The sequence below is a fragment of the Zea mays genome, chromosome 1 (assembly GCF_902167145.1).
Source record: "Zea mays cultivar B73 chromosome 1, Zm-B73-REFERENCE-NAM-5.0, whole genome shotgun sequence".
NCBI lineage: Eukaryota > Viridiplantae > Streptophyta > Magnoliopsida > Poales > Poaceae > Zea > Zea mays.
Window position 1 is genome coordinate 216,277,686 of NC_050096.1, and position 12,166 is coordinate 216,289,851.

General features: G+C 43.7%; 1 pseudogene; it reads left to right on the forward strand.

Moving 5' to 3' along the window:
• The first annotated feature begins 6,666 nt into the window (after window positions 1-6,666).
• Window positions 6,667-9,843, forward strand: LOC103643265 (protein FLX-like 2; annotated as a pseudogene).
• Window positions 9,844-12,166: the final 2,323 nt, after the last annotated feature.

Consider the following 12,166-nt stretch of genomic DNA (forward strand, 5'->3'; position numbering starts at 1 on the left):
ATGTGGGCCCAGAGTGGTCACATGGCATGACATATGACGACACTAGACACACAGACGTGGCTAAGAGGGGTTGACCGACGAAGACGTCGGTTTTCTAAGGGGGTGGATTATGATATCCTGGCCCCTAGGATGGTGATTTTCTAACCCAATGCTTAATAGAATTAATAGAGTATCCATACCAACAAGGTGCATCTTTTTTTCGGAAGCCTATCTCGAAAGAACCTCCAAGTTAAGCGTGCTTGGCTTGGAGCAATTTGGGATGAGTGATCGACTTGGAAGTTTTCTCGGGTGCGCATGAGTGCGGACAAAGTGCGCACAAAAGACTCGTGTTGGTCATGGGGACAATATATGATTGTAGAGAGCTGTCAGGAGTAGTATCGCTGGTCCAGGGATTGGACAGGGTGTTACATTGATCGTCGCTTTCCCACTGGTCGCACCGACCAGTCTTCTACTCTGCCCCTGATGTCCTCTTCCCTCGACTCCGTTGCTAACCAGGTCCAACGGGACCAAACTGTTTTTTATTCTTAATAGTTATTTAGTAACTTGCTGAACATAAGTTTAGATGTTTTTTTATAAAGAACTATTGAAGTTGCTCAATAGAAAAAGAATAGCAAGAATGTATATATACATTGCAAGCGTCCACGTCTCCATGTTGCTCCTTTTGCCCTACGCCAGTTGGGCAAGTGAATACCCACTAAATTCTTTACTTGGCTATCCGCAACCGTTATCTCTAATTTTTTCTCCCTATATCACTTTCCCCCTATTGTTTCCCTATTTTTTCATCTCCCGCAGCGGTTCCCCCTAAATACTCCTCTATACCCCACTACAACTATAAAATATCATTTTCTATATCAACTATCAATTTTTTATCTACTAACAATTACTCGTGGACCCACAGCACAGTGTTTAGGGTGATGAACAGTTACTCCTTTTCTAGATCTGGGGGGAGAGAGAAGGGGGCCAGTGCGTAAGGGCGCTGTAGGGGGCACCGCTACGGCCGTGGAGTGCCCCCTACCGGCGGCATGCAAGGGGAGGGTGCTGCGTAGAGGCCTGCGTTGCAGTTAGTCTAATGCTAATGCTTTTCGAAAGAAAACACGGCCTTCAATGATGCCGAATGTTTGGTGCGATAGTTTCTGGCTCACTCTACCTGATAGCTGGCTCGAAAATGTCAAGAACGTTCTACCACTCTACACAACCAAACCAAGATATCGTTCGAACATAACGTGTATGGTCGTCTCCATTTATTTGGTGGCTTCCACTGGAAGCTCCAAAAGGCCAAAAGCAACGCACAAAATGCCCACTGAAAGACGCTAGTAGAAAAAGATTCAAATCTTGTGGTACGGTATATTTTTACAGACGGTTTTGATTATCAACCACCTATGTTATTTTTAGTGACGGTTACTTAAGAAAATCATCATTAGTGGCGGTTCTCTTAAGGAAAGACACTAGAAAATCATTTCTATCCTTAATTTTTTGAGTTTTTCAAATGACTTGGTATGACAAAACCACCAAAATAAATGTTGTAGATCTCTAAAAGTTATAAAACTTTGTAGTTGTCAACTTTTTTATTTGAATTCGTGCACGGTCTCAAAAATTGCATCTAAATTTTTTATTTTTAAAATGCAAATTTTGCAAAAGACCTAAGATGAAAAAGTGTAAAAATTCAAAAGTTATTCAACTTTGTAGTTGACAACTTTTCTATTTGGATTTGTTTAGTGTCTCAAACAAGCAATTTATGCTTAGTTGGTTGTAATATGTATGGACAACAAAACTATAAACTAGACATTAAGCATGTTATAAGGGTACTAAATCTATTTTATGTTTCTAAAAATAATTTTCACAACCGAAAGTGGAAATTGATTTCCACTTGAGATCGCCCCGCCACAAAATGCAGACACTGGTCCATGCATGTGCTTTCCTCACGAGTCACGATGTAGAAGACCGTGTCTGGCACTCCAAACAACACAACGAGGAAGGATCAGGAATGCATGCGTCCTATCCAGATTCCAGGAGAGAGAGAGAGAGAGAAAAAGGAGTGCAATAATTAACACTGAAACATGCGCCTACCTACTTGCGCGCGCAATATATGTGCCTAGCCTCTCGCTGATCCACTATATATATATATGCTAGTACTTTGGACACATACTATAGCCGCTAGTGGCGGTTGTGGAATAAAGGTGGCTGGCTATAGACGTGGAAGAAGTGTGTAGTGTAGGAGTCGTCGTAGCATTCGGCCGGCCACATCGTCTTTTAGATTGCACCGGCCGGTAGACGGTAGTCATGGCCGTTTTGGATTGGTGGATCACTGACGACGACGCGCGTCGTCCTTCTCTTCGATCTTGCGCAACGCAATGACTTCGGTGACCCCCTTTTTTGCTCTGTGTATACGTCGCGAATTCATGGAAGTGCTAGTGCATGCTCTTTCTTCTTCTTTTTGCTCGGCGCGCGTGCTGTCCTCTGAGTCTCGTAGTAGGTGCAATGCCCATGGAGAGGTTTCTTCGCATCCAATTCCATTGTACATGCAAACTATGCTAGCGTAGAAACTGGGGCCAGAACAGCAGATTCTTGACATCGAGAACGTGCTTTAGAAGAAATATTCGAAATAACATAATTCAAAAAAAACATCAAGCAAACAGAAAATAGATAAAAGATGGCAGGACAGAACCGGTCTGGCCGGTTTTTATGTATCAGGCTGTTGTCCGGATCAGATCATGTAAAATAGGAGATTCATACATATAACAAAGTTTAAAATAAAGAATAAGACAGGGAATAAAGTAAAATAGCTGCTGAAGATATCCTTGAAGCGGCCGGGCCACTTGCTAAATTGATCAGATCGGTTTACCTACACTGCATCGGCTAGCTCCTGGTTTGAGCCAGTGTTTTAAATAGCGGGAAAATGAATTTATCCCAAGCTTCTAAAACGTGCAAATATCGGGATATATCGTGATATAGCTAGATATATCGGGATATGTCGGGCTAAACGACGTAACTTTTTGTTGCTAAAAAGGATATATCGGGATATATCGACCGCTATAACCGGCTATTTAAAATCTTGGTTTGAGCTCACAAAAACTAGTAAGGCCAGTTTAGAAACCGGCTAGCACGTACCTATTTTGAGCCTAGTTGGCCTTTTTAATTCGGTTTTGGATATACATTTGGATCGGAGTGGGAAACTTGTTGACGATGTATTTGGGACTTGTTTTCTAGTGGTACTGCTTTTCTAAATTGCCATTTCGCCTGTTTAAACACCGTGTAAATGCTACACGATAGCATATCGTTTTTGTTTAACCATCCGTTTGACCATTTAATTGACCGTTTAACTTGATTAATGAATTGTTTAGCCTAAATAGTGGCTAAGCGATAGGTGGCCGGCTGTTTATCATTTAGCATAAAAGTCTCAAGATGTCCAAGAGAAAAGTGAATTAGATTAATTCTAAAATTTCTTATAATAATCAAAGTATACCAAATAGCTCACTTCACCCATGGTGGCGCAACACGGTCAGGGGCAGGAGCAATGCAAGGGGCTAGGAATCCTAAAGCAGGGTCCGATCCGGTACGAAATAATATTGGTAGGACTAGCACGATCCAAAAGCAGGTCTGGGCTGGGTCTTAAATTCCGATCCGTCGGCCCTCGGCACGACCCGCAAAGATGAGTCGGGCTTGGGCCGACACGACCCATTGAAACCTATGTTGTTTAATATGTACTAATCCTTAAGACGGTAAGGAGGGCGTCCACCGCTTCACCGCTTAAGACGGTAAGGAGGGCGTCCACCGCTTCACCGCGGCTCCGCCCTTCCCCCTGCCGCTATCTCGCGGTCGATCCGCGCCCAACCCATCCCCGCATCTCGCAGCCGTCACCAGCGGGGTCATCCACCCTCGCTTTCCGCCCCCCATCTCGCAGCCTGCCCGCATGTCGCAGCCGCGCCCCATCCATGGCGTCGCGGGATCCACGCCTCCGCCCTCGCCCTCGCCCTCCCGCCCATCCTCGCATCTCGCAGCCCACTCCATTCCCGCATCTCGCAGCCACGCCGCGGGATCCACGCCTCCACCCTCGTCCTCCCCATCCCCGCATCTCATAGCCCGCCCCATCCCCGCATCTCGCAGTCGTGCCCCATCTATGGCGCCGCGGTGGGGGATCCATGGCGCCCACCGGAGACGACGCCCTTGCCCCCTTCCCCACCGCATCCCCCACGTTCGAGCCTGTGTGTGGATGCTGAGCGCAGGATCTGGAGCACACACTCCTAGATTAACCTACCTCGTCGGTGGCTCCTTTCCCGATGAATGGGCAGGGTTCTCACGCAAGGCGTTCGACAGCCTCGGCGGCTTCGTCAGGCTCTCCGTCGCCTCGGTCGTCATGCTGTGGTTCGTATCCGTCTTCTGCTTCCTTATGCCAGCTTGACATATTTAACATGGCACATCACTTGCAGCCTGGAGATGTGGTATTATACGGCGGTGCTCATTCTGATGGGATGCCTGAAGAACCCAGAGATTCAAGTTGATGCAATTTCCATATGGTCAGTGCCATTTGTTTCTAACAGAATCTGCCTCTGCATTTCACTGAGAACACGACTCATCGGCCTGCCCCTCACGGCTATGTTTGGCTTCAAGCTGAAGCTCAATGCAATAGAAAGACAGGCCTGGACGATGTGATGCTGCTGCTGCGTATTTGATGGCCTTCCTTCCTCGAAGGCAATCTGCTGATCCTGTATGGGTTGCAGGGGATTTGGGTGTTGATCGGAACTGTATTATAGACTGGGATTCTGTTCGTAATACTCAGCAGAACCAAGTGACAGAAAGAGGTACAATATACTCTGTCTAGCACCTACCTCTTCACCGTCATCTTCTTGATTTTTTTTGTGTGCTCTTGTTCCTATACTCTGAAACAATTTTTATGCTACTGTTTTCATGTTTTTTTTCTGCTCTTGTTTCCATAATCTGGAACATGGGAACATTCTGTGCAGGCTATGCTAGCAGAAGAGAGAATACGGGAGTGGGGAGGAAACTTTGAGCTGTCACAGACTCAAGAAACGGGGCCAAATGAAAGCACTGTCAAGCCAGACGCAAGAAACTGAAGAAACTGGCCAAAGTGAAAAACATCTGGCACCAGTTTGATAGGAAACTACTAAAGAATTGTGACTCATTTGATTAGTGTGCAAAGTGTGGAGTGGGAGTACTTGTAACAGATGGGAAAATGCGAGACACGGGTCAAACTGATGCCCTCCCTTTCAAGGGCTTATTCGGCTAGAGGGATTGGATTAGATTAAATCCTCTTCTATACAAATTTGTATAAAAGGGAATTAATTCTCTCCTATACAAATTTATATAGAAGGGGATTTAATCCCCTCCAATCTTCCTTAATCCACCTCAAACCGAACATGCCCTTAGAAATATTCCTTCCATCCCAAATTACTAGCCGTTTTGAATATCCATCTTTTTGTTCTAAAAAATGCTTTGTATTATTATTGTACTTTAGAGGCATTACATGAATATGCCAATTGTCGAAATTGAGGCTGCGGCACAGGAAGAACTCAAGATAACTGAACTATGACCCTCGAAGCTTTTCTCATTGGAGCCTATTGTTCCCTCCGCTATGACTGAAGGCCCCACCATACAATCAGATAAAGCATTAGGTATCAATCCACTCTATACCTTTGAAGTTATAATAAAATTTCTTCCTTTTTACTTTACATGTTTGTGAGTTTTCTTGTATCAATCACTTTATGCATTTCCAGTGTCAAATGTCCACATATACAATAGTGTATTATGAACACCATGGAATCTGTTCCTTGTCTGTTAAGTTTTGTTGTTCCAATCACTTTAGCTACTGTTGAGTGAGCAGTTAGACATGGAGTTTGGTTGCCTTTAGGAATATACATATACTCTATGCTCTATTTTGGCTAACACTCAATATTGTTATTGCATTGAATTAGTGCTAAGTTTTCCTTATTGTCATCTTCTTTGCTACGACTTGACATCATTTTGCAAGGAATATATTACAGCCATAAATAAAATAAAGAATTGAAGGAGGAAATTATTGCTTGTGTCTGTGTTGCAGACGATGGGGAAGTCAAAAAGGAAGGAGGAGACGAGGAGTACCTATGCTTCCTAGAGCACCTCTGCACCTGCTACTCATACGTCTACGACATTGTCGGGCATGACGAGTAGCTCAGTGTAAGTACCCTTACTGCATCTACTGCATCATGGACAAGAAAATTCTATATATGCAAATTTTGGGAAGATCAAGTTTAGATGGAGTAGCATTTGTCAGCTTTTAGCTCGTTGCTACTGAAATTGGAGCTGAATTTGGGCTATTATTTTTGTGTTTATATTTGTAACCTATTTTGCAGTCTTGATTATGTCTATTTTAAGTTCATATTCTAATTGATCTGTAATTTCTAGACATGTATATCTGAATCAGAGCTTTATGACTAAGATAAATATGGTTTTATGTGTCGTCACAATTTACTATCTATACTACTCCTTAAGAGCGCAACGAGGGCGTCCACTGAGCATCACCATGCCCCCACGGCCCCACCTGCTCCCGCAAGGCCGCACTATGTGCCCCCGCCCTCGTCAGCGTCCGCGAGCAACCCTCTACTGCGCTCGCGCGAATCCCGCCCGAGATCGCCGCCGATCCGAAGCAGCGGCATCGTGCCCCTCCCTCACCCACGGCCACGCCCCCGACCCCACCCCCGTTAGCCTCCTTGAGCAATCCTCCTCGCTCTTAAGGAGCCCCGCACCCTGAGATTGCCGCCGATCTGAAGCAGTGGCACCGTGCCCCAGCCCCCATCAACCTGCGCGAGCACCCCGCCACGCGTTGCCCGTCGGATCACCGCGGCCCTTGCCCTCCCGTGTAGATCCCCATTTCCCACGCCCCCTCCCTCACGAGACAGCCGCCACACCCAACGATGCGCTAGATCTGGGCTGGGAGGCATGTGGTGGCCGCCGATGTCTCTACAGGCCAACGACGGCGGCGCGGTGATAGAGACCCCTGCCTCTCCCCTCCCTCAGGTGTGCCTCCCTCTCTAGCATCCTCCTCTGTTGTCCATCCTACCCATCCTGTCGCCGCCATCACCACCGCCGGTCGGAGGTGCCTGTCGCCACTGCTCGGCTCCGGCCCGGAGCGTCCCTCCCTCTCCTCGTTCCGCAGTTTTCAACGGCGGTTGGGCCCCGTCAAAAATCTAATCCTACTGTCTCTCTGAAGCCGGCTTTCTTGACTAATCAGCGGCGGAATCTCGCGGTCTTGGTTTGGCCCCCTTGTCTGCTTCCTCCCGATTGGTACTTGCCTGGTGGTTGATACCTTTTATTCTCTTCCCTTGTTTGGTGCTAAAGGGCGCAATTTACACTTGGTTCTGGAGTAATAATTGCAAAGATCTAATGATTTCAATATGAAGCTATACCCATTTATGCACTTTGAGTCAGCCCGGTCCCTCAGATTTTTTACAGGTTAATAAATAAATGTCTAATTTGAGGGACTGCATTACCTGTAAACGTATTGTTTGCCTTATTCCAGGAGGTACATCGTGTGATCATTCATAAGATGCCTGCAAACCTATTTTTTCCTTCTTGAGGGTTTGGCATGCTCATCTATAATGTGAGAGGGTGACATTTAGTGCAAGATGCCCATGCAGATTATGTGGCCACTTTTGAAACACTGGCTCCCTGAGGGAGGATGCTAATGTGCACCTCAGAAGTTTAATGATTCATAGGAACCTGTTCACTCTATTGGATTTGGACATCATGATTGGATAGCTTGATATCTGATAACATCTGCTGATTTAATTTAAAGTGTAGTTGCTTTCTCTTTTTTGTGCAAACATTTTTACGGTTGTGCAATTTCTACTATGCAACCACCAAACCACATGATTTGTGATTTAGATAATCACACGCTAATTTTGTAACCTTTTTTGCACAATCTTTTAAAGATTGTGGAACTTTTACTCTGCAGTAGGTTTTAATGATTTAGATTGTGAGATGTAGTAGGTTTTTTTAGTGTAATCTTTCAATGATTGTGGAATTTCTATTTAGTAGTCAACAAGCCACATGAACTACAAGTGCAACCAGTATATAATTATGCACCTTTTTTAAGAACGTGCATGGGCACATGATTTATTTAGAAGGAAGCAGAGAGAACAAGCCCATTTTGCCCCTCTAAACAATGTGTTGGCAGTAGTTACAGTATGTGATTACACAAGGATGGATACAAAGCAACCCAGAGCAAAATAAGAGAACAATGAGAACATCAGCCCAGCAGTAGCGTATCTAGGACCCAGGCTGCGGGGGCTGCAACCCTGGTCTTGGACAAGAAAAAACCAGTAGAGCTATTTAATAAAAGGTGAAGAAGTTATAAAATTACAAAGATTGTTTTATGGTGGCAAACAACTAAATGAGCTAATCCTTTAATTTATTGTTTTATGAAATACTAGAACTTCTTTTTACCTTAGATGTGTTTGTACCATGTCGTATCATGCTGTTTTGTGTACTGAAATGAAGTCATGCTTGTTTAGAAATGATACACAGTTTTGCATATCCAGATCCACAGTCACATACTTATGTCATTTCAACTATTCAAGATAGTTTTATTTTTTTATCCCATGTTATTCAAGCATATCCATCCATTCATATGTTGTGGGTCCTCTTCTTTCACACCATTGCAGGCACCATCAGAAAACCACATGGCTCGGCAACCTTGGAGCAATAATGGCCATAGAAATTCCCCTTCAAATTCATTAGATGGAGGAGTTCCTGGACCCATGCCTCTGCTACCTTTCCAGGACGAACTTGCAGTTGGTTGTTAAGAGATTTGTAGAATTGCTGCTGATAATACTCTTGTGCTAGAGGATATTCTGGGCCTTAGGCAAGAATTAGCTGTCATTGAAGACGAGATCCATATACTTGCCAAACAAACCATTCCTAGACTTCGTGTTGATAATGAAATGGAATACAGGGATATTATCCAGGGAGGCATGAAGTTAGAGGAACATATGCATGCTCTTAAACTTATCAAGGAAGAAGTGTTGGTCCTAAGTTCTGAAAAGATGGAGTTGGAAGCTTTGTGCAAAGAGCTATCTGTGAAGGTTCAGTCATTGTACAGGGAGCTGGAGCAGATCCAATCCGAGAACAAGCAGATACCTGCTATAAGAGAAGGGTTGCATGATATACAAGAGGAGATTTCGAGGGCCAGGTTTGTGTTTTGTGATCTTATGCATGGTGCATTGATGTGGAAAATGTCTCCATAATGTTATGCTTTCGTTACATTTTTTTTGAAAATGTCTCCATATATATTACTAAAGCATGCATGTTTTTAAGAATTAAAAATACCAATAATTTCTGCTTTGTTTGTCTTTCTAAATGTACCAAGGTTTGTAGGTATTAAACTACTGATAATGCTCCACATGGCTAAAATTCGTTTCCAGGATGGCATACGAGCATGAGAAACGTGCAAAAGTTGAGCTTCTTGAGGGGAGTCAGGCCATAGAGAGTGATTTTATCAACATAAAAATAGAAGCACAGAGATTACGAACAGAGCTGGAGAAGCGGAGGTCTCGTGTGTTCAAGCATCATGCATTTGGCTCATACTATAAAAAGATAGAGCATGGCATTGCATCCTCCAACTGGTAGGTGGGTGTCACAAAGTGTAGCTAAGGGTTTGGTGTCTATCCGAGAAATTAGTCGAACTCAGGAGTCAAGACCAAATGTGTTTGTCTTTCGGATGAGCAGCTGACAGTTATTTACGAACACATTGCTATTACTATATCTCATTATTAAGTAGGAGTACAAATTGGACGATTGAAAGAAGAATATTATCAATTTGGTCTTTATTGTTCTCCTACTTTTTTTTCTCTCTCGAAAAGTACTACTTATTTTTAATGGTTGTTTTATGTCTTATTATCCACTTCTACACTGTCCTTTGTTTTCCTTAAGATAAATCAACTGCGAGACACTCTTTTGGATGTCTTTATTTTTATGTTGATAAGGACATGAAGCTGGACGACAGCCTCTGCTTGCTGCCCAGGAGCTCCGCATAGCTGCTGCAAGGTCCAGGGGAAGCTGGACCGAGTGATAGGATCTGGGAGCAGCAAGGCACTGATTAGTGAATAGAGGCTGTCGTCCAGCTTTATGCCAATTTCATTTCTGTCGTGACTGGTAGTCTAACAAGCAGTTTGGTCCATTATTATATTGATCAAAATAGCTCTTGTCAGGCACTAAATTATTTGTTAAGACAGTTTTATGCCAATTTCACTTCTTCTCACAAGCACTAAATTATTTGTTAAGACAGTTTTATGCCAATTTCACTTCTCACAAGCACATACAAGATGTATGTCGTGACCGGTAGTCTAAAAAGCATAATCCAAAACAGCGAACTATTTTTTCTCCATGGTTGTGCAAAAGCATAATCCAAAACAGCGAACTATTTTTTCTCCATGGTTGTGCGATCTGAAAACTAAAACATTTGTTGTCAAACAACGAAGAAAGTATCGGCATGTACGTCGGAAAACCTCGACTTGTAATTATGTGTCATCGCAAGGTACGAGCACTTAACTATGGTATTATATGTTTCCGTTGCAACGCACGGGCACTCACCTAGTTTTCTTTAATTTAGTAAGCTACGAATTTTATATTGTTATGATATTTGGACTATATGTGGTCAAATGATGCTTCCAATGAAGACACGACGTGGTTTAGGATCGGACCGGACCGGACCATAATTTTTACACTTCAAAATAGCATGGCACGATCCAAAAGTTTTTTGGACTTTTTTGGTCTAAACCCGTTTGGCCCGGCCCAATCCACCTCCTATGTGCATGAGAGAGAGCGCGTGCGAAACGTTCGAGATAGAATAGTAACTAGTTAATTTTTATGCCTCTAATAAACCACTGACAAAAATTACTAATATGTGTTGGCTTCACTATAAATCTACTAATTTCCATTGGCTGTCAGATGAAGACTAACGGAATTTAGGCTCTGTTTTCGCACGGCTCGAGCTCCTACAAAGATGACTCTAGCTTTTCTTTAAGAGCTCCTCTATAGGGCTAGTGTTTTTTTTAACAAATCGTTTGAAAAAATGGCTTATCTTGACGCGAGATAAAGTCAATATGGGAAGTGAGAGAAGGAGCCAACTTTTTTTTTTGGCTCCAGATTCTGTTTACAAAAATAGCTCCGACTACTCAGTGCTCTTTGTTAGAATCTCATTTTTAAAACCGTTTAAGATGGCTCCTTCAAAAGCCGAAGTCAGTTTAGAAGCCCTCCCAAATAGACTCCTAGTATTTCTCATCGGCCGTCTAACAAAAAGTCGACGAAAATTAGACAGCAGCCAACGGAAAGTATCCATCGACAGTATGGCAGAAGCCAGCAGAAATTAGCAATTCCTGTCGCTGGTCTGATCGAGGTAGACGAGAACTAGCCTACTTCTATGGACTTTTCTATCGACTCACAAAAATTATGTTGATCTACATTTTTTTTGGATTTTTAATGTTGTGTCGTCAAATAATCAGAAGCTTATCACGTTGTAGTCGTACTTCCTGTATGTATATGTCAGAGGACATAGGTATTTTCGTCCATCTACCATTCCAAACGCTGACTACAGCACGTGTGTCCACGTTTTCTTCAACCTTGACCCGCCGGTTTGCATTGCGCGATGGCAAGGCATGCATGGAGCACGCACGAGGGATGGGAACTAGTAGCTCTAGCAGGCAGCAGCCGTCGATCATGGAGCCGGTTTGCTCGATCGGGGACGACGACGGGATGGATCGATGCCGACCTCCTCTAGCTAATTGTTCTCTATTACACGGCGCCGGCCGTCATCGGGCATGGTCTGGACACTCTGGACGACGCGCAAGAAGCTAGCAAGGTAAAGTAAATGAAGTGTGGGCTTTACTTCTGAAGGACGACGAGATGGAATAAATGAAGTGAACACACACCAAGCAACAACCGCGCGCGTGTCGCCAGTCATGGTAAAGTTTTTTTTTGAAATATGTGGCAAAAGCTTTGCCACGCAAATATATTAGAAGAGGGAAAAATACAAACTCTGCATTACACAAGATAACAGCAAAGCCCCCAAAAGGCCAAAACCACTGCACCCCATTATTTACAAAAACAAGCTACGACTAAAATGTAACCCCCATAAACTAACTCCACTCCTCCTGTCCTATTTAAATCCATTGAT